At 36.6% G+C, this 23,409-nt stretch overlaps 1 long non-coding RNA gene across 1 annotated transcript; it reads right to left on the bottom strand.

Moving 5' to 3' along the window:
* Positions 1–4,189: 4,189 nt before the first annotated feature.
* On the bottom strand, positions 4,190–13,473 carry LOC132032538 (uncharacterized). The gene is made up of 2 exons (XR_009408503.1): positions 13,416–13,473; positions 4,190–4,418 (listed from the first exon to the last, which is right to left on the bottom strand). It is a non-coding gene; the product is annotated as an uncharacterized LOC132032538 (long non-coding RNA).
* Between the last annotated feature and the right edge of the window lie 9,936 nt (positions 13,474–23,409).

The following is a 23,409-nucleotide window of genomic DNA, read 5'->3' as shown; positions in this document are numbered from 1 at the left end:
GGTAGTAGCAAAAAGGAAGTCACCCAAAAGGACTAGACAAAAGCACATAGCAAGGAAAAATATGTGTGCACCGTCTGGATCCAAATGAACTAAAAGAAATTTTCTTACCACAATAGATGAGGCCTTAGAAGAAAATAAATGAGAACCAACCATCTTAGTCTTAAGTGATGATGAGGGAAAGAACGAGGAAAATGATGTCAGGTCTTCTTGGTGTGGGGGGGGGGGGGGAAGGTTGATGAAACATCAATTTGGGAATGGAGAGCAGCAAGGATCGTGTCCTCATCAATCTGGAAGTGGAGAGCAGACATGGTCATGGTCAGTATGGGCGAAACCGATGGAAAAAAAAAAAAAAGACCAAGAATAGTCCTCAACTGAATAATAAACCCCTCCAAGATATAGAAGAAATAGGTTCCTCCACTTAAGAACCTAGTCTGAAAAGGACTAAAAGAGTTGAAGACAAGTGTGAAGTCACCAGATTACAGAAAGAACTTACAAAAGAAAGAAACACAAAAGAAAGGGAAGAAGCACAAGTTAGAATTTGAGAGCTAAAATCAGAGACCTCGCAGCTGAACTTATGACTGATCATAGGAACTCAACTATGGAAATTATGAAGAACATGACTGACCTCCCATCCCCCACTAGCAAAGAGACTAATCTATACTTTTATCCTTGGTTTTAGTTGTGTTTGAGTCCTATGATATGTCTCAAAAATATATTTTTATTGACTGTGGTTGTAACTAGCATACTTTTGTAATTATATGTTTAGATTGAGCATGTATGACTCTGCTGATGCATAAATGAAATTACTTTGGTGAATATGTCTCTGATTCTGATACTGCATCTGGGATAATATGCTTGATAACATTGAACAATCATCTATTTGATAATACAGAATTGGACTGCACCTATGAATATTGACCAATGGCTACCACAATTGTGATGTTTTTTTATAATGACAAAAGGGTAAAATACATGGTATAACAACTTATATACCAATTCACAGTGAAACATTACAAAACATGATAAGGAAACAGGAACATAACTAGGCTCCTTGAAACAATAGCAAAATAAACTTCAATGTGCAAGTCTAAGCAATTGTGTAATGAAATAGATTCTCACTTATAAAGACCTAGTTTCCATATAGAGCAGATACTCATTCTTATCCAGTTTATAGAATGCGTTATAAAGGACATGATTCTTACTTATAAATATTTCAGTCCTACTTAGAAATTTTGGTATAAGAGATAGGGGGAAGAGAAGAAGAAAGCTGCAAAATTCCTGTTGCCACTTAGGTTGCATTGTAAAGGAACTGGTTCTTACTTATAAAAGAACTCAGTTCGATTAGAAGGCACTGGAAAGGGACACAAGAAGAATGTCACGACCCAAAATTTTCAATGGTGCCTAAGTCGTGAAACATAAGTAAATTGCAAATATAATAAGGAACAACCATAATAAGTCTCCTTTAGATAAGGATTAAGCAAACACAAAATGTGATCTTTGTTTATGTCTTTATTTTTTTTCTTTTGTGTAAGGACATTAATATACACTATTAATCTGCAAAGTTTGGTTATGAAGTCTGAATGTTTTAGACTGATGATTTTTGATTCAAAGTCTTAGAACCATTTCTTGTCTTTCTTTATAAGCATGCCCCTTTTTATCACTTATCCCTTTTTGTTTACTGGTTTCCTAAGTGAAGAAATGACTGCATATATTTGATGTATGAACTTTGGATTTTTAATCATAATTCATGATAAAGCAATCCTATGTTACTGCCATGTTGCAGTAATACACATGAATCTCAAGTATAACCCAATCTGTGTGTGTCACTTTACTTTTGGTCAAATATGTTTGTCCTGATAATTTGGTTGTAAGGCTATAGTCTCCTTTCTTTGCATCTGATTCTGATTTCTATACCTCTAAATAATGTATAATTGAATACAATTTTTGAGTATGACCTCTTCTTATCCTTCCTTTCATCTTTCTGATCTTCTGTGTCACTAAGTATGTGCTTACATCCTGAGAAATGATTTGCTCTTGTCCTGTCTTCTTGTACAATAGTGTGTAAATTTACCATAAGTGGTTCTAGCTTAAGTTTTAATTATTATGAAGCATGTATTGAACCCATGAACCAATTTTAGAACCAGATTATGAGCCCGTTTGGATTGTCTTATAGCTTAAAGCTGTTTGCAGCTTATAAGCTGAAAAAAATAAGTTGGGGTAGTCTAACTTATTTTTTTTGGCTTATAAGCTGTTTTCGCTTTATAAGCCGCTTTAGATAAACTAAGTTAAATGGGTCCAATTATTTTTTTGAGCTTATTTTAAGCACAAAATGACTTTAATTTGTACCCAAACACTCAAAAGCTCGAAAAACAACTTATAAGCCAACTTATAAGCCAATCCAAACGGGCTCTATGAATTTTAGGTATAAATTCTTATTTCCTTAGGTTTTGTTTGACCGCTGGTTGAATAGTACAAATGCATATAGGGTTTTGAGTTTAAAAAATGAGAAAGCATGATCTCTTGACTACTGGTTGTTTATTTGTTGGATTGTGAGATATGTAACACCTCTTAAGAAGGAATTGAGTGATTTCCTAAGGCTATAACCTCAAGATGGGGCTTTGAATACCTATACTCAGCCTTGTTATTGTTTGCTCTAGTCTTGGGGTTCCTTTTTGCCATATCTTAAAATTGTGGAGACGTTCTGAGTGTGTTTTATGTGTTAGAACCAAGATCCGTTTTAGAATACTGGCTAAGGATCCCCATTTAATCATCTTCTTTTTCAACGTTGGCTTATGTTAAAATGAATACATAGTAGACCATGCCATAGGTTCAGAATACATCTAATACCTTGTATATGTCTGCTTTACTGATTCTATGTATGGATCTTACCTCATTATGACAAAAAGGGGTCTATTTACTCATTTTAAAACCAATCAAGTAACTTTGTTCAAGATATAACATATGCAGTTCATTTTGTCAATATTGAGAAGAAATCGTCGAGTTTTTGTGTGTGCACACCCTTTCTCCTCTCATATGCATACTAGACTGTTATCTGGCTTCTTATATGTGTTCTCTTGTCTCTTCTTCCATTTTCATGAGTTGTCCTTCTTTGTTACGGTTTGCATTTCACGGGCGGGGTTAGCGCTCGGAAAGCTACTTCGAACTTGTTGGTGCTATTTCGGACTTTATTTTGAAAAAGAGTACCCACCTAATTTTTAGGAAATTAGGAAAACCAGTGGTGAAGAGTTTATTCAAACACCGTGAAAAAACCTTCGTAATACAAAGTTCTAGGTCAGGGTTCCAGTGATCGCCTAGGGAAGGTGTTAGGCACCCTAGTATTAAGGATCCGTACTATACGGTTGACCTTCGAATTCCAGTATATGATTATTTGCATGAACTGTTTATTTTGTGTTCAACTTCCCGCATTTATAAAAGAATGTCATTATTGCATATCATTTGGTTTTGAAAAGAAAATTGAATATTTTCCCCTTATATATTGGTACTTTAGGTTCGGACAATATCCGAGTAAGAGTAGGTTCCTTTTATATATAAGGATAATGTATTTTTTAAAAAGTATAAAAATCTTTTGATTTTTGACAAAATATATATGTGTTTATATATATATATATACTCTTGTTATAATCATACACTTTGCATTCAGGTCAATCCGCATAATACATTAGAACATCTCGTCCTAAAACTTCATATTTACGAATGTTTTTACTTTTTGAACAAAGCTTAACTTAAAACATAATTTATTTTATTATTACCGGTTTGTACATAAAATTGATTTTTGAGTTGTTGTTGTTGTTTTTTTTTTTTTTAAAGCCTAAAAATATGACTTTTGTTTAAAAAGGGGTTCTTAGTTTGGGCTTGGCCCAAATTCTCATTGATATTTTTTGTTTCCTTTCTGAAAAGCTCGGCCCAAATTGCTTGACCTAGGTTCGATTTTAGGTCCAGAAGGCAGTAAAAACATATTTCTTGATTTAAAACTGATCCAGTTGAAAAGGAAATGTCATAACATTTGTGGTCTTGAAAAATCCCTTTGTTCTTCTATTTTGACTTGTATCAAAAATCCATGTTTATTATTCTTTAAGTGAAAGTCATTGTACTTAGTCTGGGTTTTTTGAAAGTTGTTCGGCGACTTAAAGTCAACTAAACGGCATAAGCACCATTGTCCTAAGACGACTAGTTCAAACCAAAGATTCCAATAATAATATGAATTTTTTACAAGTATCACAAGTGCAAGTACAACAAATTGAAATGGTAAAATAATGATAATAAAAGAGAAAGAGGCAGGCTAGGGGCGTACCAAGACCCTAGTTGGCCATTTTCACCCATGGCTGGGACTTCACGCGTACTTATAATATTTCCTTCCTTTTTCTTCACTGGACTCGATAATAATGCGAAAGAATTGCCTGAATAGGTTGGCTTTGACTCGGCCCAAGTGGCCATGCAGTGGAGGAGGAGACACAAAAAAGGGGAATCCGGTTAGAAATATACCACCAATCTTACCAAGTATACACAAAAGCATACATATATACATACATCTCATTAATTCTACCCGAACTCCTATTGTTTCCTTATTTCTACAAAGCATGGGACATGGGCTATTCTTTATACTATCTAGAATGGATCAGGCCCATATTCATATTAAGTTAGTTTTGAGTTTTAGCACTAAAGCCAACTATGGAACCTATTTCCTTTACACTCGCTGATATACATTGTATACCATGGCTAACTAATTTGTGTACCCATATGATATACGCTTGATATACACATTTGTTGTGTATATCAAATGTATACCATGTATATACCACTCCTCTTTTATCAATTCCATGTATAGTCCTACATTGTTCAGTAACTATTCAAACAGATACAGGGAAAAAACTAGACCAATACTCAGCTTACTATGGTCATTGGGAATGCAAATGCATTCATTTAGACAAGAAGAAGGCACAAAAGCATTTTTAAGCCATCAAACATGATATAAAAATCAAGAATCTAACATGTTTAAATAGATAGGACAACACCAAATAATTCATGACCTTAGCAAGTTCCAATGAGATAGAGATAGACATGGATAACCATTTACACTTGGTTTCAATTTAATCAAAGAGGAGAAGGGAAACACATTAGTGAGTACACACTTAAATAGATAAAAGGAATTGTACAATAAGAAAAGCAAAACTCATACAAGCCAACCTGAGATGTAATGAAGGGGAATTGTGACTCCTAAGTTCAGCAAAATTTCTACGGGAAAGTGAAGACATAAGAACTTAAATAGTCAAAGAGTCAAGGTGGTCTAATACCTATTTGAGGGCAGCAGCTTGATTATCAAAATTTCAGTTTGTCATATCTCCTGCTCCAAGGAAAGTTAGTTACTTATCACGGACAATTTCCTTTTAACCTTTTAACTTGTTAAGGCAACTAAAGGGTTCACTTTATAGCAATCCCTTGGTGTGATGATGAGGTGTCAAAGACCAGATGTGCATGTACAGCAACTATGTCCCCCATGGACTTGTGGAGTATGCCATGACATCCCTTATTTGGAGGAAGGGCACTATGGACCAAGCAAGGCTTGGCTCTCCCCAGTCCCTACTTTGAGATGTCTTTTAAAAGGCTCCTTCATGTCAAGTGGTGCACAGACAGCCTATGCGTACCTATGATCCCTTGGACATCATCATTAAACCAACCCCCTAACTAAGACACTTAAGCAACATTTGATATAGACTAGTACTCTCAATTGATTAGCCTAGAATTCTATTCATAGAGATTTTTTATTTTCAGAACTATCCAAATAATTCTTCAGGAAGCAGGTGAAACTATATGAATGATTCCAGTTGCAAATTATTGAGAAGAAAGGTATTAGTTGATCCTTGTTTTATCCTACCATAGCTTAAGTGAAGACATTCAAGTCCAAGGCAGGTTTCAGACACATCAACTTCATCTTATATAGAGGAATACTTAAACAGACTCATGTACACATACACATATATTCAAACCGACAGAATCCCTTTCAATAGGACTAAAGAATTTTCATTCCTAAGTCCTAGTAAAGTTCACACAAAGTCACTAAAAATAGTTAATTTCATCATTGACCAGGTCTTCTAAGTCATCTTGTTTCACAGAAGAATCACAAGCTGATCTAAACATCAACAAACTATGTCACAACAGAAATACATCCAGAATGAACCACAAGGATACAAATACACCACCATAGCCAAGAAATTGTGTTAAATTTATAGACAAGGCATCAGAATTCAACCCAGGGACAGTTACGACCCAATTTAGGATCGCGCGGGCACCTACCATTCCCACCTCGGTAGGCAAACCCTCAACCAAACAAACCATTGCAAGTAAAGAACGAGATTCATTTTTCTTCAAGAAATATTATAATCAACAGCGGAAATCAAACCAATATATTAATCAAAACAACGGAAGTATTTACAACAATCTTCAAATAATACACTGACTCAGTTCTTCCCCACGACCTGGTCTAGACTAGTACAAGAGTGACTAATATTGAACCGGAATACAATAATAAATTTATGACCCAACCTCCATCTCGGAATGAGAAGGATGGAGGCCTTTAAGATAGGCACCGTGCATCTTTCCAAACCACCAACGATCAATTTCCTGAAAAACTCTACACCCCAAAAGGGATGTAGCAAGAGTAGTATCAGTACAACACTAGTACTGGTAAGCATCATAGGCCGACAATGATTAGAAGAACATATCAGTAAAAGAGTTCACAAATAAGCATGGTAGGTAACACTAGGTCAACAGTACATATTACCTACCGCTCGTCGCGACAAACAAGGACTCATATTCTCCTCAATTCTCCCTTAGTGATCCGTTTGCCTAACTGACATTATACTCACTTTTATCTCCTTAGCATATAATAGAAAATTTAACACAAGTATCACAAGTAAACTACCGTTACGCTATTCAATCTTAGTATCGAAGTCATTTCGTCATTATGATATTCATTATCACCTAATTTTAGGGAACCAACATATACAACTGAACCAACAAACAATCAGCAAAGGTAATCCAAGATCATGGCCTATGGTTATAGCAACTAAGCCCAACTGTGTCAAGTCTCAAATACTCAGTTCGAGTCCGTATATCACAAATACATCACAAAAATATCACAACAGAAGCCATAGTGCAATGCAATGCAATAATGTATGAAATGTATATGCAATGCATTACTGTGTACACATGTATTCTGAACGAAAATCTCCACATCTCAGTAGCATAACCCATGGGGGACCCGTGAAGTCCATGTACCTCATGGCTCCGACAATAACCTCGGATACCCGCTATCTCACGATTCTGGCAAAAACCTCGACAATCGCTACTCACAACCTCGATTTCGGGACAACCATCGGATATCGGTCCTCACGTCACTCTCATCCAACTGAGCCCAGTTCATCACAGTATTTTCTCTAGTATCATTAGAGTATCAATAGTATATCATGAAAGATGAGAATGCGTACAATGTATGAGATCAATGTCAATAATCAAGTCAATAATCACGCATGGGCACACTAACAATATCATGGAAAAGGCTACACAATAAGCCATAATAGAACACTATCATCGTATCAGACGTCAACAAGTAAGACACTAAAATATTATGACCAGGATATATCAATAGACTCCGATAATTAACACGGACAAGTCACGTAACAATATCACCTCATTTCTTTACTGCCTAACAACATCAATACATGATAAATACACTTTCTACTTATAAAGTCACTACTAACATCCAGTCTAGAATCATTTTGTTACACCCCGTAATTTTGTACGTTGAGATTCGTTAGCCGCTAGTTGTTTAATTGTAAACACTGGAGTTATTTTCTAATGTATATGAGATTATATATGCCTATCTTATGGCTATGAGGGTTTAAATTCATGTAACAGGTTATGGAAGGATTAGAGGACAAGTGAATTAAGGAAATTAAGTTGTTGGAACATTGGAGAAAGGATGGGCAAGGTGTCGTACGATAATTTTTGTCCAACTTGAGAAAGGAATATCTCCTAGAATATCGAGAGTTTTGAAGTGAAACAAAAGCCTAAATTGAAGTTCAGGAAGTCTACTTTCCAAGCAACAAACCGCGCGTCGATCCGACATCGGAATCAAATGTTATGAGCATTTTAAGACAGACTGACAGAGCAGGGATTAACCATGGGCGAACACGCCTGGAGGTGGCGCGAACGCGCAGAGGAGCAGGAAGCAACTCAGCGCGAACACGCCTCAAGGTAGCGCGAACGCGCTGAGCAAATTTTAGGTCGGTGTAAACCGACTCTAAAACAATATAAAAGGGGGTTTACCCTTTATTTTTATCCAAACCACCCCTAAAAAATATCCTAAAACCTCTGGAACATTCCCCCAACTTTCGTCTATAAAATTTTAGCGCAAATCAAGTGAAATCTCGGGACTTAGGTTCAGATAGCGCATAGTTGAGATTATAGTATCGTTTTACGGAGGATCTTGGCTTGAACTCAAGGTGAATATTGAAGATATTGCTGTTCTAGTGGGAATAAGGTATGAATCTCTCCTTATTGATATTGATTTAAGTTTATTTACGGAGATAGAGCTATTAAAATAATCGTATAATGAGTTCTTTGGTTGAGAAATCAGATAAACATCGTGTGGGATGTTTCATGGAATATTTTGGTATTGAAGATGATGTTGTTGATGTCCGTGTTGTTGTTGTTGTTGTTGTTGGTTGGTTGTTGGTATTGTGATTTCGGGCTAGGGATATAAATAAGGGAGATGGTGTCCGAATTTCGGCAGATTCTAAAAGGGATTTAATTTGAAGGCTTAAGATAAGCATACGATGATGAGCCTAACAATAGTATAAATTCTCTTGAATGTAGATTTACGAGCTTGGGAAGATATGCGTTAAGTAGTCAAGGAGACCCAAAAGGTATGTTAAGGCTAATCCCTTTCTTTCTAAAGGCATGATTCTCTTCTTATGAACCGATACATGACTTCCATAGTATCCTTATTCCCAAAAGCTAGAAGTTCATGACTCTCAAAGTTCTTATGATGCTAAAGATAGATATTTTCTATGATGATGATGATTCCATTTCTAGAGATTCCAAAGCTTGTGGTTTTGATGCTATTATGAGATTATTAAGCTTATTTCACGATTTTCTTGATTTTATTCATTATTGTTGATCTCACCTTATGAAAATTGTTCCTTCAAGGTGTGATATTGCGATTATGATTGTTCCGTGATATAAATCAGAGGTTACCGACCTTACGTGACTTCGATAAAGTAGTAGCTTTTATTTGGGTTCTGATGTATGCTATGTCTATTATATATATGTATATATGGGATATGGGAAAAGGGCGAGGCGTTATATATGCATAACCACCTGATCAGCTAGTATACTATGATATCATACGGGATGCGGGATGCCTAGACGTGGGATAGATGGGTATGGATCGGGCCGTTTCGTTCCCCGGCAACCTCCAGGAGTATGGGTATGGGTATTGTGCATTCAGGCCAATCAGTGGCTAGTGCACCTCCTCAATTTGCGGGCAAGAGATGGGCAAGGTGTCGTACTATAATTTTAGTTCAACTTGAGAAAGGAATATCTCCTAGTATATCAGGAGTGTTGAAGTGAAACAAATGCCTAAATTGAAGTTCAGGAAGTCTAGTTTCCAAGCAACAAACCGCGCGTCAATCCGACATCAGAATCAAACGTTATGAGCATTTTAAGAGGGACTACCAGAGCAGGGATTAACCCTGCGCGAACGCACCTGGAGGTGGCGTGAACGCATAAAGGACCAGGGGGGAAACTCAGCGCGAACGCGCTGAGCAAATATTAGGTCGGTGCAAACTGACTCTAAAACAATATAAAAGGGGGTTTACCCCTTATTTTCATCCAAACCACCCCTAAAAAATATCCTAAAATCTCTGGAATATTCCCCCAAATTCCGTCCATAAAATTTAGCGCAAATCAAGTGAAATATCGGGATTTAGGTTCGGATAACGCATAGTTGAGATTATAGTATTGTTTTACGGAGGATCTTTGCTTGAACTCAAGGTGAATATTGAAGATATTGCGGTTCTAGTGGGAACAAGGTATGACTCTCTTTATTGATATTGATTTAGGTTTATTTACAGAGATAGAGCTATTAAAATAATCGTATAATGAGTTGCTAGTTGAGAAATAGGATAAACATCGTGTGGGATATTTTATGGAATATTTTGGTATTGATGATGATGTTGTTGATGTTAGTGTTGTTATTGTTGTTGTTGGTTATTGGTATTGTGATTTCGGGCTAGGGATATAAACGGGAGAGATGCTGCCCGAATTTCTGCAGATTCTAAAAGGGATTTAATTTGAAGGCTTAAGATAAGCATACGACGATGAGCCTAACAATAGTATAAATTCTCTTGAATGTATATTTATGAGGAGGATAAGCGTTAAGTAGTTAAGGAGACCCAAAAGGTATGTTAAGGCTAATCCCTTTCTTTCTAAAGGCATGATTTTCTTCTTATGAACCCATAAATGACTTCCATAGTATCCTTATTCCCAAAAAGCTAGAAGTTCATGATTCTCAAAGTTCTTATGATGCTAAACATAGATATTTTCTATGATGATAATGATGATTCCATTTCTAGAGATTCCAAAGCTTGTGGTTTTGATGCTATTATGAGATTATTGAGCTTATTTCACAATTTTCTTGATTTTATTCATTGTTGTTGATCTCACCTTATGAAAATTGTTCCTTTAAGGTGAGATATAGCGATGATGATTGTTTCATAATATAAATCGGAGGTTACCGACCTTATGTCACTTCGATAAAGTAGTAGCTTTTATTTGGGCTCTGATGCATGCTATATCTATCATGTATATGCATATATGGGTTATGGGATATGGGAAAAAGGCGCATAACCACCTGATCAGCTGGTATACTATGATATCGTCCCGGATGCGGGATGCCCAGATGAGGGTTATATGGGTATGGATCGGGCCGTTCGTTCCGCGGCAACATATATAATGATGATATGATATATGGATCGGGCTGCACGTTCCGCAGCCATATAATGTATTTATGGATCGGGCTACACGTTCCGGAACACTGTTATGTCTTATATGTATGAGAAATGTTTTTGTAAAAAGGCTAAGCATGCATGGTATCCGCCTTAAGAGGCATCCAGATGTACAGGTTATCTCTTTATCTCATGTTATGTTCTATATCTCATTTTATGTTGCTGTTCATGCCTTGCATACTCAGTACATTGCTCGTACTGATGTACTTTCTTGTGGACGCTGCGTTCATGCCCGCAGGTAGACAGGGAGACGGATCCGACCCCTAGAAGCTTCATCAGCGGAGTCTCAGAAGCGCTCCATTTGCTTCGGAGCTGCAGTTTATTGGTATTACTCTTTTGTGTATATACTTGATCATGGCGGAGTCCTGCCCTGACTTTATGGATTCGTGTATTTTATATAGAGGTTCGTAGACAGATGTATGTAGCCAGAAGTCCCATATCGTTATCAGTTCATCTTTGTTGTATAATATTTTGGCAGCCTTGTTGGCTTATGTTTATGGGCATAGTTTTTGATGATTATCTAGAGATGTGCCATTATCTTGTGATATATGCCCTTACAGAGTATGCTACCCGTGAGCTATCTTTGTGGTCCACCTAAAGATAATTAGGAGATGTATGATCAGAGGTGTTCAGTAGGTTAGCACCGGGTGCCCGTTATGGCCTTCCGGTTGGGTTGTGACACATTTCACGTTCTTGGCACATTTTATCCATTTTAATACCAAATAAGATTCACTATTAAATAGCATGGGACAAGTTATGCGCATCATATGGGAACTCTTCATCAAAGGGACATAGTAAACTAAGTACCAAACAACTAATCTTCCAAGTCACATAAAGTCCACCAATTCACAAGGGAAAACCAACACATGAACCTAGGGGATCTACAGGCCACAGGCCCGAACACACAATCTCATAACAGTACCATCCTAAGAATCCATACCAATCTCGAATTTCCTATACATGCATTCTCCGTTTTTTTCTAATACACGAATATGTAAATCTAATCGGAGTCTACCAAGAAAGGAAGCCGTAGCCTACCTCGAGGCCTAACAGGTGCCACGAACATCTGTTGATCTCCAATTCGTTCATCACATAGTAACCCGCACGAAAGAACTTGAGACAATCATGAGAACCAAGAATAGGAATCACCATTAGAGCACTTATACGAGATTCAGATCTGTAAAGAGAATTGGGAATTTAGACTATCTCTAGATTTTCTAGGCCTCCATTACTAAAAGAACTCTTTTCCTAACATAATAAAAGCTAAGTGATTTATTAACCTCCATTTATGATTAAAGTCAACCATTTAAGCTGCTAGCTAGGTAAAGTCACTATTTTTATCTCTATTCTTTAGAAAACCCATTTTCAAGATTCATGGAAGAAAACCCATTTACAAATTAAGAAGAAGATGAGAATCTAAGTTAGTAACCATTCTAGGTTTATGAACATAAGAGATTAAGTCAATATAATCCATATTAAGAACATGCTAACCATTTATCCTTCTAAGTCTAGGAATTGGTGATACCCATTTTTATTAGCTTTCTAGGTAAGGACCTTAGGATCAATTAACTATGTGAAAGAAGGGATTATAAGAAGTTAGGAAGATTACCATTCCCAAGATGATATGAACTTAAGCTCCCAAAAAGGCTTGAGGGCGGCTGAACTTTAGGGTTTTGAGAACATGGGGCCAAATCCCGAAAAGAACTCTTAAATAGGGAAAATCACTGTACGTCACGGCTATAGCGATCTAAGAACCGCTTCGGCACCGCAAAGGCGACATAGTAACCGCTGTGGTGGCCCCTTGACCAATCCACTTCACCGCTACAACGGCACCGCTGTAGCGGCATGCTAGTCGTTGTGTCGGTTCCACTGGCCTGGTGGCCCAAATTTAATACTCTCACGCAACGCTCATGACGGGTTCGATCAAGTTAGCGATTTTCAGAAGTATGACTGAATCGAAGACATTTTTAAAGAGTCGAAGTTGCAGGTTTTCTCGAAATTCACCGTAACGATGAAACGGGTCGTTACAGGGACTTAAGCACATGAGGATAACTGTAGTAAGCTGATTTTCACCTTAAACCATTTTACTAGTTCATTTCAAAACTATGAAAGAGTTTTCTGTGACTTAAGGTATATGTTGTGTTTCAATATTTAAACATGATACTAAGTGAACTGGTCATTCAATGACACCTAGCACAGCATAATCATAATATTTTTGTACTAAATAGAATATTAAACCAGCACCCAAACTAACACTCAATCTAAATACTTAAGCTAAGCACAGAACTTGATGAAGATGAAAAATAATAAAATGATAAAAAAAGTTACCTTTTTGATGTGCAGCGGCGAGCAAGAATGGATTTGAAAGCCTTTGTGCTTCCTCTCCTCAACTCAGCCACCACACAAGAAAATAAAATCAAATTTTTAAACTTAAAAACTCAACCTCTAACAGTTAAGTACAAAATTTTACTAATAGCTTTAAAATTGGAGTCAAAGGCTCCAAAAATCAGGCTTTTTCGCGTGTCCAAACTTGTTCAAACTTTGAGAAATGGGGTTCTATAAATAGAACCCCAAAATTCATCCTAAAACCTACACTACCGATGTGGGACTAGTAGTTTTTTGAGAAATTAAGCTTGTGCTTGAAATGAACCATCCAGATCAAAGCAAAATCAACATGGACGACTTGATTTTGACTTGTTTCCCTCGATCCAGTTGGTTCTTCGAGGAACCAATGAGAGTCAAGGGTTCATCATGGTAAAACAAAAGCTAATTAATGCAGATGTACTCGATTCAGATGAAAAAAAATCAAGAAAAAGGGAGTGTATTTTACCTTTAGGTAGTGTTTGATGAGAGACGGTGGAGAGAAGACGAGATAGCATTAAATGCTACCTGTTTTAGGCGTGCAAGGACTAGCTAGTGATTGTGACGACTGAGATTTTGCCACTTCCGGCAAAGAAGTGGCAAAGGAGAGAGAAATGGAGTGAGGCGGCAGCTATTAGGGTTTAGGGTAAGAGAATAAGAGAGAGGAGAGAGGAGGAGGGGTATGTTTTGGTGTAGAATAAAATGTGAAGTGGGAGGTTTTTTTTTTTTTTTTTTTTTTTTTTTAAAATAAAGTTGAACTAATGAGTTTTTTTTTTTGGTGGGCCGGGTCGGTCCGATTTATTGGATTGGGCTTGGTTCAAACTTAAAAGAAAGGGGGAAGGGCCTCATACATGTATATAGTGTATATATATATATATGTATATCTAGTGTATATACACGTGTAAAGGGTAAAGCGGGTAATTTAATAAATGGGTAAAACTAAAAACATCGATTATCGACATAACATTCAATTGCAATCAAATTAGGACATAACTAACCTATTAATTAATTTAAAAATGCGGCTAATTGTGTAAATGGGCTCAATTTTGCAAATACAGCCTTAATTGATTTTAATCTTATTGATTATTTCAATTATGGCCCTATTTGGCCTAATTAGCCAATTTAAAGTTAATAATAACCTTAATTAATTTGAGCCAATGAATTTTGGTATTTCAATTAAGGCCATTAAGAGGCTAATTTTATAAAAAATGACCCCAATTTCCTTAAACCATGAATTAGTTAATTCAATTGTGGCCATAACAAAAACAATTAAACAATTAAAAGTCAATTTGCAATAATGACCATGATTGACTAATCAACTAATTATTGTGGAATTTAATCATGATTAAACACCAGAATAATTATGATTAATTCAAACAAATTATGCCAATGCATATTTAAATATACAGAATTTAAGGATTGAAAGATAAAATGGTCAATTCTTTTAATTAATCAAATTCCTTGGATTAAATGAAATAAAAATATTTGCTAATTGATTTTTTGCAAGTTAAACAATCAGATAAATAATTATTTAAAATTGCCTTTCTCTTTGGTTAAATCTAGCAATAATTCATAATTGTTGTAAAATGTGCCAATTAATTCCTAAATGGTTTATAATATTAGAGAAATTATTTTACCAAATAAGAGTGGTAAAATACTATGCTAAATAATTTTATGAAATCATTTTAACCTCTAAAAACACACGGTTCACTCCGTTTATCATCCAGGACTCTGAGTAATTAAAATAAATTACAGGAGGTCAAAAATTAGGTGTCAATACTTGCTGCTGTGATTTAATGATATTCTTAAGTCTTCAACATATGCAATCTGGGTATTGTGAGACATTCTTGATGGTGTGATGGTGTGTATCCCCTGAATGATGAACATGTCGGACTGGGTGAGTGTGTTGTTCACTCTTATTCCTTGCTGCTTTATTTCCCTCCAATATGATAAGATATACAACCCAACATACATTGGACATCTCCAGATATACAGAAGTGTATTTAATCAATATACTACGAGTATACAGAATGTATACCCACTATATATTCTTGAAAATTCAGAGTATGATAGGTCGTATTATGTGGTGATAAGTATGAATGTTCAGAGCCTCTTCTCCCCATGTTTAGAGCCTCTTCTCCCCTTCTTTTCTTTGCTAATATGTTGTGATATACCAGTAGGTATACATGAGTATGATTACCTTATGTATCCTTAAGTGTATAAGGGTGTATATGATATATACCTCTTATGCATATCAGACTTTATTTCTAAAATTACTTGACTGATTGTTGCTTCTTCTCTACTTCTCTTAAATGCTTCAGATAAGCAACCTAATGTACTTTGAGTATTTCTCAAGTGTACATAGGTGTATACGTTAGGTATATCTTGAGTATGTCAGAGTACACCCTGAGTATGTCATGGTTGTGTTGCTTGATATCTTTTAGTGATTGTTTTTCCTTTCCTTGTTTGTGTAATGAACATATGGATATTGTATATCAATCACATGTTGCTGTATATATGGGTTGTTTCCTTTGTGAAAATAAATGATAATGTGATAGGATCTTTTGGTATAATATTTGTAAGTATAGGTGCCCTCTAACCGTATTTTTCATTTTCCCCTTTGCATGAAAAACCTATCTGAGAGTCCAAATGGACTCCACTTTGTCCTTGCATTATAACATTAGGCCTAAAGGCCCAACACAACATCAGATCAAGTCAGCCGCAACTCGAAGGCCCAATCATGGGTGAAAATTGTTAATATTTACACTGATAGGCTTAGTAAACCCATCATCCACTTTGATATTGTTTACATTTATACCTATATGTGTATATTTGTGGAAACAAGTGTATCATTGAAACCCTTAGGACCTAATTGAAATCTCGAGTAGGCAAATGATTCTAAGATCGTTCGTATGGTAGATGACCCGTTTTCGAGACTTAATCCTACTTTCAAAATCATTCTCTCAATTTAACTTAAGCAGTTTCATTTTCATTATAAACAGTTAGGGGAATTTCATGAAAGATGGAAATTTAGTTTCAAAATTATTCATATATTGAACAGTTAAATTTCAAAAACAAACTAGTGGGCTTTTTTGTTGGAACAATTGACAAAAATGAACCAAGTCTCAGTTCTTTTTATCAAAAAGAGTTATTCAAATACCAAATTGCTTCAACTTGCTGAAAACAAGCTAAGATTTGTAAACAAAAGGAAGTGTTGGTTAAGATTTGCCTTTATTTACAAAAATCATGTCTTTCAAACAAACCAGATATATCAACACCATTTCATAAATTAATTCAAAGAAAGCAACTTGCATTGCTTTGGGCCAAGAAACAAGTAGAACTCTACTCAAAGGAGACTTTGAGTGTGTTTTGGCCTAGTAAAGGTAATAAAATATTAAACCCTTTTGAGTTTTTTCGATTCAAACTCAATTGATTTTTCAGTAACAATTAAAAGAACTTCGTATCTCTCTCATTAAACACTTCTTTCAGAATGAGCCATGGATAAAACAAGTAAAGGCAAGACTTTACTAATTCTTCTACACATATCCCTTTAGGCACACTTTTAAGAAAATATTTACTTTTTAGCCACAATTTTTAAACCCCTAGGTCAACTGCATTGTGTGAATTCCTTTTTAGGGGCCTAACACATTCCTCGGGGAATCACCAGAACCTTTACCAGAAGTTTGGTACTTTAAGAAAAGTTTCAACAAGACTAACCTTAAAACAAACAGTTTCCCAAATTCTCGTAATTAATTAGGTGGCGACTCTGTTGAACCAACAAAGAGCCAAGTTATGATGGTAGCTTTTATGACCGCATAAAAGTGAACCGTAACAGTTGCGAATCTGCCGGGAATCTAACTAGGTTCTAACTATAAGGGTTTCAATATTTGTGAAGCACCCTAACAACAAACTTTAAATTAAACGTGCTCTCTTCTCTCTCCTAAAATTTCATACAAACCCTAGCCTACCACTAACTCACCATGGCCAATGCGGCCACTGGCCCCCCACCGGCGGCTGGTCAACCCATCCTAATATCCTCTTCTACTCACTACCCACCTCTTCCTAATCGCTCTCCACCCACAACAACCCAAATTAACCCGCCTCCTCCTATGTAGTCTGTAAACTATGCTCAAACCCTAATTAGCAACAATGGGGACATACAGATGCAAATTTGTGATCCTATTCCAATCAAGAAGATTACTTACGTTAATGGTATCCCCATGGTTAAGTGGATAGCAGCAGAAAGTTAAGCGAATGGAGATTTTGGAGAATATGCAATATCTTTGGCGTTGGAAAATTTTCTCATGAATGGCCAGAACTTGAAGAATTATGTACGATTCTGCCACAGCAATGTGGAGTGAAAGGTAAATGCACTATTGGTCTATTTAGGCATCGACATGTTCTTAATTAGGCTGAATTTCATAGAAGATTTTGTTACATTAACTTCTAAGGGTGCTCATTATATAAAGTCGAAGGATGGTATTACATATCAAATGAGGCCTTTGATATATGATTCCAACTTTAAGATTGATAAGGAAACCACGAAAGCTATGGCGTGGATCTCTTTTCCAAATCTACTGCCTACTTTCTTTGTTAAAGAAGCACTTTTTACTTTGGCCTCGGCTGTTGGTAAACCTTTGCAACTTGATATGGCCACGATTAATAAAACAAGGCCAAGTTGTGCTAGAGTAAAAGTGCAAGTTGATTTGTTAGCAGATCTTCCAAATTCTGTAACCATGGAATTGGAAGACGAGGTCACAAAAGAAGTTAGATTGGAGAAGGTTAAAATCCAATATGATGTTTTGCCAAAATATTGTACGGAATGTATGTTGCAAGGCCACTCCACTGATGAATGTCGTGTGTTACACCCTGAGTTGAAGGTTCACATGGAAGAAGGTAAACATGATGCTATGTCACAAGAAGGGCAGAAACCTGTAAGATATCCATCTAGGTTTCATGGTAAATATTTCCAACAAAAGTCTTTGCCAAAAACTGGAAGTATTGGGAATATGGCACCAGCAGTGTTGAATGAAGGTGAAACTAGTGTTCCTTTGAAGCAGCAACATAATAGTAATGCTGTACATGGTGTGAAGGCTAAGGTGGTATTGGAACACAACAAGGTTTCAACTCAAAACAAATTTGATGCTCTTAGTGAAATTGGTGAAAATGGTAATGATGAAGGTGAACAGCAGGAAGAAGTGGAGAGTGCTGAACAATTAGGTGCTGCTAATAAAAAAGTAATTATGCCTACTGCTGAGATAGTTGGAGAAATTGTTCAGCAGTGTGAGGAGATCCCAATTGTTACCACTCAGGTTATGAATGAAAAAGAAATTGTTTGTCAAAACAAAAGTGAGGTACAAGATGGTAAGATCATATTTGGTGAGGATGCTATGAAACAACTAGCTGTTATATCTGTTATGCAGACTAGTAACAAAGAGGAGAATAAGCAAGAGGTCAAGTCTGATTTGATAAAGGACACAGAACAGGTGCCTGTTGAAGTGGAGCAGGATGGATGCAGAGAGGTCAACTTGAAGGATGATTCTTCTGATTCTGTGGAAGATAGCTCTGATCATGAAAGGGTTGATATGATGAAAGGTGGTGACATTTTAGACACTACCATAAAAGATGCTGAAAATGATGCTCTTCTTATTCTCAAACAGCCTCCTGATGTTTCTGAAAATTGTGCCTTAGAGCATGAAAATGCAGTGGTGATTTATGAAAATATTACTCCTCTGAGTGTCTCAGTTCCAAAGAAGGTTTCTCCCAACAAGGTGTTGCATGATTTGGTGTCTCATAACATAAATATGGTTGGTGAGAATATAGATTCAGGCCAGAAAGTGAATAACAAGGTAGAGGGTGGATTAGCTTGTTCTGTGATAAAGGAGAATATATCCAATAATAGTAAGTCTACTGCAAAATCTTCTACAAAGGGTGCAAAGAAAGGTAGCAAACAGGCCAACATGGAAAATCAACCAGCCATCAGGGTGATGCCAAAGAGAGCTACTGCTAAATCTAGTTTTAAATGATGATTAAATCATTCATTTGGAATATAAGATCAGTGAAAACTCAGCAAGCCTTTCATAGGCTACAAATGCTACATAGGCATCATAAATTCTTCTTAATAGCATTGTTGGAGCCTTTCCAGCAATCTAGACACATTGAGCAATATAAGAGAAAGCTTCACATGCAGTCTGCAGTTGCTAATTGCAATGGGAAAATCTGGATTTTTGTTGCAGATAACATTGAGGTGGAAGTAGTACTTGACACCAGTCAACAAGTGACTTTGAAACTATTCTTTCATGAGTTTAATCAGGCTATTGTTACTTCTATTGTATATGCTAAGTGTGATGCTTCAGATAGATTGGAATTGTGGGACAGTATTTACAACCTTGCCAATACAGTCACTATACCTTGGATGGTTGGTGGGGATTTCAATGTTGTGTTGAATCAAGAAGAAAAGATTGGTGGTTTGCCTGTTGACATGAATAATGTTGAAGACTTTGCCTTTTGTATTAACTCTTGTGAATTAGAGGAGGTGAATTTCAAGGGTAGTCCTTTTACTTGGTGGAATGGAAGAGCTGATAATGAATGCATCTTTGAAAGACTAGACAGAATGCTGATCAACTCTCAGTTTTTGAACTGGTTTGGTCATATTGAAGTTGAGCATTTGGCTAGGACAGGGTCTGATCATGCACCTCTTCTGTGTTCTTATGGGGAAGTAGCCACTAATATCCCTAGACCTTTCAAGTTTCTTAATTTCTGGACAGATCATGAATCTTTCCTTGATACTGTCAAGCAGAATTGGATCTCCTATGAGCATCTTGACCCTTTTATTAATTTTAAAATCAATCTTAAAAGGTTAAAAGGTGTTTTGTCAAGATGGAGTAGGGAAGTTTATGGTGACATATTCAAGCAGTTGGTTATCAGAGAGGAGATTGTCAGAATGAAGGAAGAACTGTTTGAAGAAGTTCCTTCACCCTCTAATAGATGTGTTCTCCAGTGTGCTCAAGCTGAATATAAAAGATATTTAAATTTTGAGGAGGAATATTGGAGGCAAAAAGCAGGTGTAGATTGGTTTGCTGAAGGTGACAGGAATACCAGATTCTTTCATAATCTAGTCAAGGGTAGAAGGAAGAAGTTGATGATTAACAGGATTCAAGGAAGTGATGGTGCCTGGTTAGAGGATGAAACTCAAATGGCTGCTGAGGCTGTTAAGTTTTATCAGACTCAATTTTCACAGGAGGAGGAGAATTCACAAAGCACTTTACTTGATCATGTCCCTAATCTGATTGATCAGCAGACTAACATTGAGTTGTGTAAGATGCCAAGTTTAGAGGAAATCAAGCAAGCAGTGTTCAACCTCAATGGGACAAGTGCTAGTGGTCCTGATGGTTTCTCTGGGAAGTTCTACCAATCATGTTGGGATATCATAGGGGCTGATGTGTATAGATTGGTATTGGAATTCTTTAAGGGGCAAACTCTTCCCAAATCCATTACTCATACAAACTTGGTACTACTCCCTAAAAAGGACATTGTGCAAACTTACTCAGATCTCAGACCTATAAGTCTGAGTAACTTTATAAACAAGATCATTTCTAGAGTAGTGCATGACAGGCTAGAGAATGTATTGCCATCATTGATCTCTAGCAATCAGGCTGGTTTTGTCAAGGGAAGGAGCATCATTGAAAATGTGTTATTAGCACAAGAAATTGTGACAGACATCAGGAAGAGGGGTAAACCTGCAAATGTTGTCATTAAGTTGGATATGGCAAAAGCCTATGATAGAGTGTCCTGGAATTTTCTCACTAAAGTGCTGCATAAGATGGGCTTTGCTGAGCAGTTCATTGATCAAATTTGGAGGTTGCTGGCAAATAACTGGTATTCTATATTGTTCAATGGGCAGACAACTGGTTTTTTCCATTCAACTAGAGGAGTTAAGCAGGGTGATCCACTGTCACCTGCTCTTTTTATCATTTCAGCAGAAGTTTTATCTAGATCATTAAATGCTTTGTTTGATGATTCTAGATATGTTGGGTATGGGATGCCTAAGTGGAGTCACAATATTAATCATCTTTCATATGCTGATGATACTATAATCTTCACATCAGCAGAAAAGGAATCCCTTCAGAAGGTGATGTTTGTGTTGAAGCAGTATGAGGAGGTATCAGGCCAGTTGATCAATAAAGAAAAAAGTGCTTTCTATATGTTTCACAAGGTGGCAAGCAATTTAATTCAGCAGGTGGAACAAGTGACTGGCTTCTCAAGAGATTCATTTCCATTAAAGTATCTAGGCTGTCCTATCTTTCATGCTAGAAGAAAGAAAGTGTTTTATAATGATCTTATCAAGAAAGTGAAGAATAAGCTGCAGAATTGGAAAGGAAAGCTCTTATCATATGGTGGGAAGGTTGTGCTAATAAGTAATGTGTTACAAAGTATTCCTGTGTATTTGTTATCTGCAGTTGTGCCTACTAAATACACTATCAATGAACTGCACAAGATATTTGCAAGATTTTTCTGGTCCAACAAGGAAGAAGGGAGAAGCAAGCATTGGGTTTCATGGGCTAAGATTTGTCTTCCAAAAGAAGAAGGAGGTTTTGCTTTTAGATCTCTATATGATGTGTCAAAAGCATTATTTGCCAAGCTATGGTGGAAGTTCAGGACTGAAAATACTATGTGGGCAACTTTCATGTGGAACAAGTATTGTAAGAAGCATAGGCCAACTGAAGTGCAGTGGAGGGGTGGTTCTCAAATTTGGAAGAGAATGCTTGAAGCAAGGGAACTGGTGGACCAACATATTTGGTGGGAGCCAAGAAATGGAGAATGCAATGTGTGGCAAGATAATTGGACTAAATTAGGATGTTTAAAATAGATGATGCCAGTACAGGATAACATTGATGAGCTTAACATCTTCATGACAGATGCAGGATGGGATTTTCAGAAATTACAAGCTGTCTTTCCTTTGGACATAGTGAATCACATTAGCTCAGATTTAGGATCTGGAGAAAGGTGTGATGAAAAGGATAACCCTTGGTGGATGTTGACTGCAGATGGTAAATTCTCAGTTAAAAGTGCATGGAATACTCTCAGACAACATGGTCAATATTCTGTATACTTTAAAAGAATATGGAGTAAAGGTGTTCCTTTCAAAATTTCATTTCTGCTATGGAGAGTGTGGAAGTTTAAGTTGCCTGTGGATGATGTTCTCAAGAGAATGCATATATCCATAGTTTCCAAATGCAGATGTTGTGATAACTCTCAGAATGAAGAAACCATGCAGCACTTGTTTCTAACAGGAGAGTTTGCTATGTCAATTTGGTTATACTACAATGCAGCAGCTGGTGTCACAGGTCCTTTAGTGCAAGTTCATCAAGCAGTAGTGAAATGGTGGAATATGATGTAGTTATAAAATCAGATTCACTGACCATGATTAATATTGTGGAGGAGATCTGGGATAGTCTATGGAAGATTAGTGTGGAAGTAAGGAAGATCAAACTGTCACGACCCAATTCGTGAATCGTGATGGCACCCACCTTTGTCCCCCGAGGTAGGTGAACCATTCCCAAATCATATTAATCATATATAAGAATTATGCGGAAATGAACAATAATTTAACTAACAGATTCAAATTATATAAATGATAAGTGGGAAAGTAAGAATAACCCCAAAATCTGGTCTGGACTAGTACAAGAGCCACTATTACATAGATACAAGTCTGATAGGAAGTACAAATCACAAATGTTGATACTGTTTCAAGAATACAAAGTAGGCAGTTAAATACAAGAAGAGTCTCTCAATGCGGATCTAGCCCAAAAGCTCACCCTGGAATCTCTGTCGAGCAGACTCGGATCACTCTTGAGGATGGGAACTTGAAATAGTAACAGACTCTACACTCAAAGAAGAGTATAGTGAGAGTAGCATCAGTACAAACAACCAGTGCTGAGTAACCATCATAGGCCGACTA

Source organism: Lycium ferocissimum, chromosome 10 (assembly GCF_029784015.1).
Source record: "Lycium ferocissimum isolate CSIRO_LF1 chromosome 10, AGI_CSIRO_Lferr_CH_V1, whole genome shotgun sequence".
NCBI lineage: Eukaryota > Viridiplantae > Streptophyta > Magnoliopsida > Solanales > Solanaceae > Lycium > Lycium ferocissimum.
The sequence above is the reverse complement of the archived record's forward strand: the minus strand, read 5'-3'. Positions and strand labels throughout refer to the sequence as shown.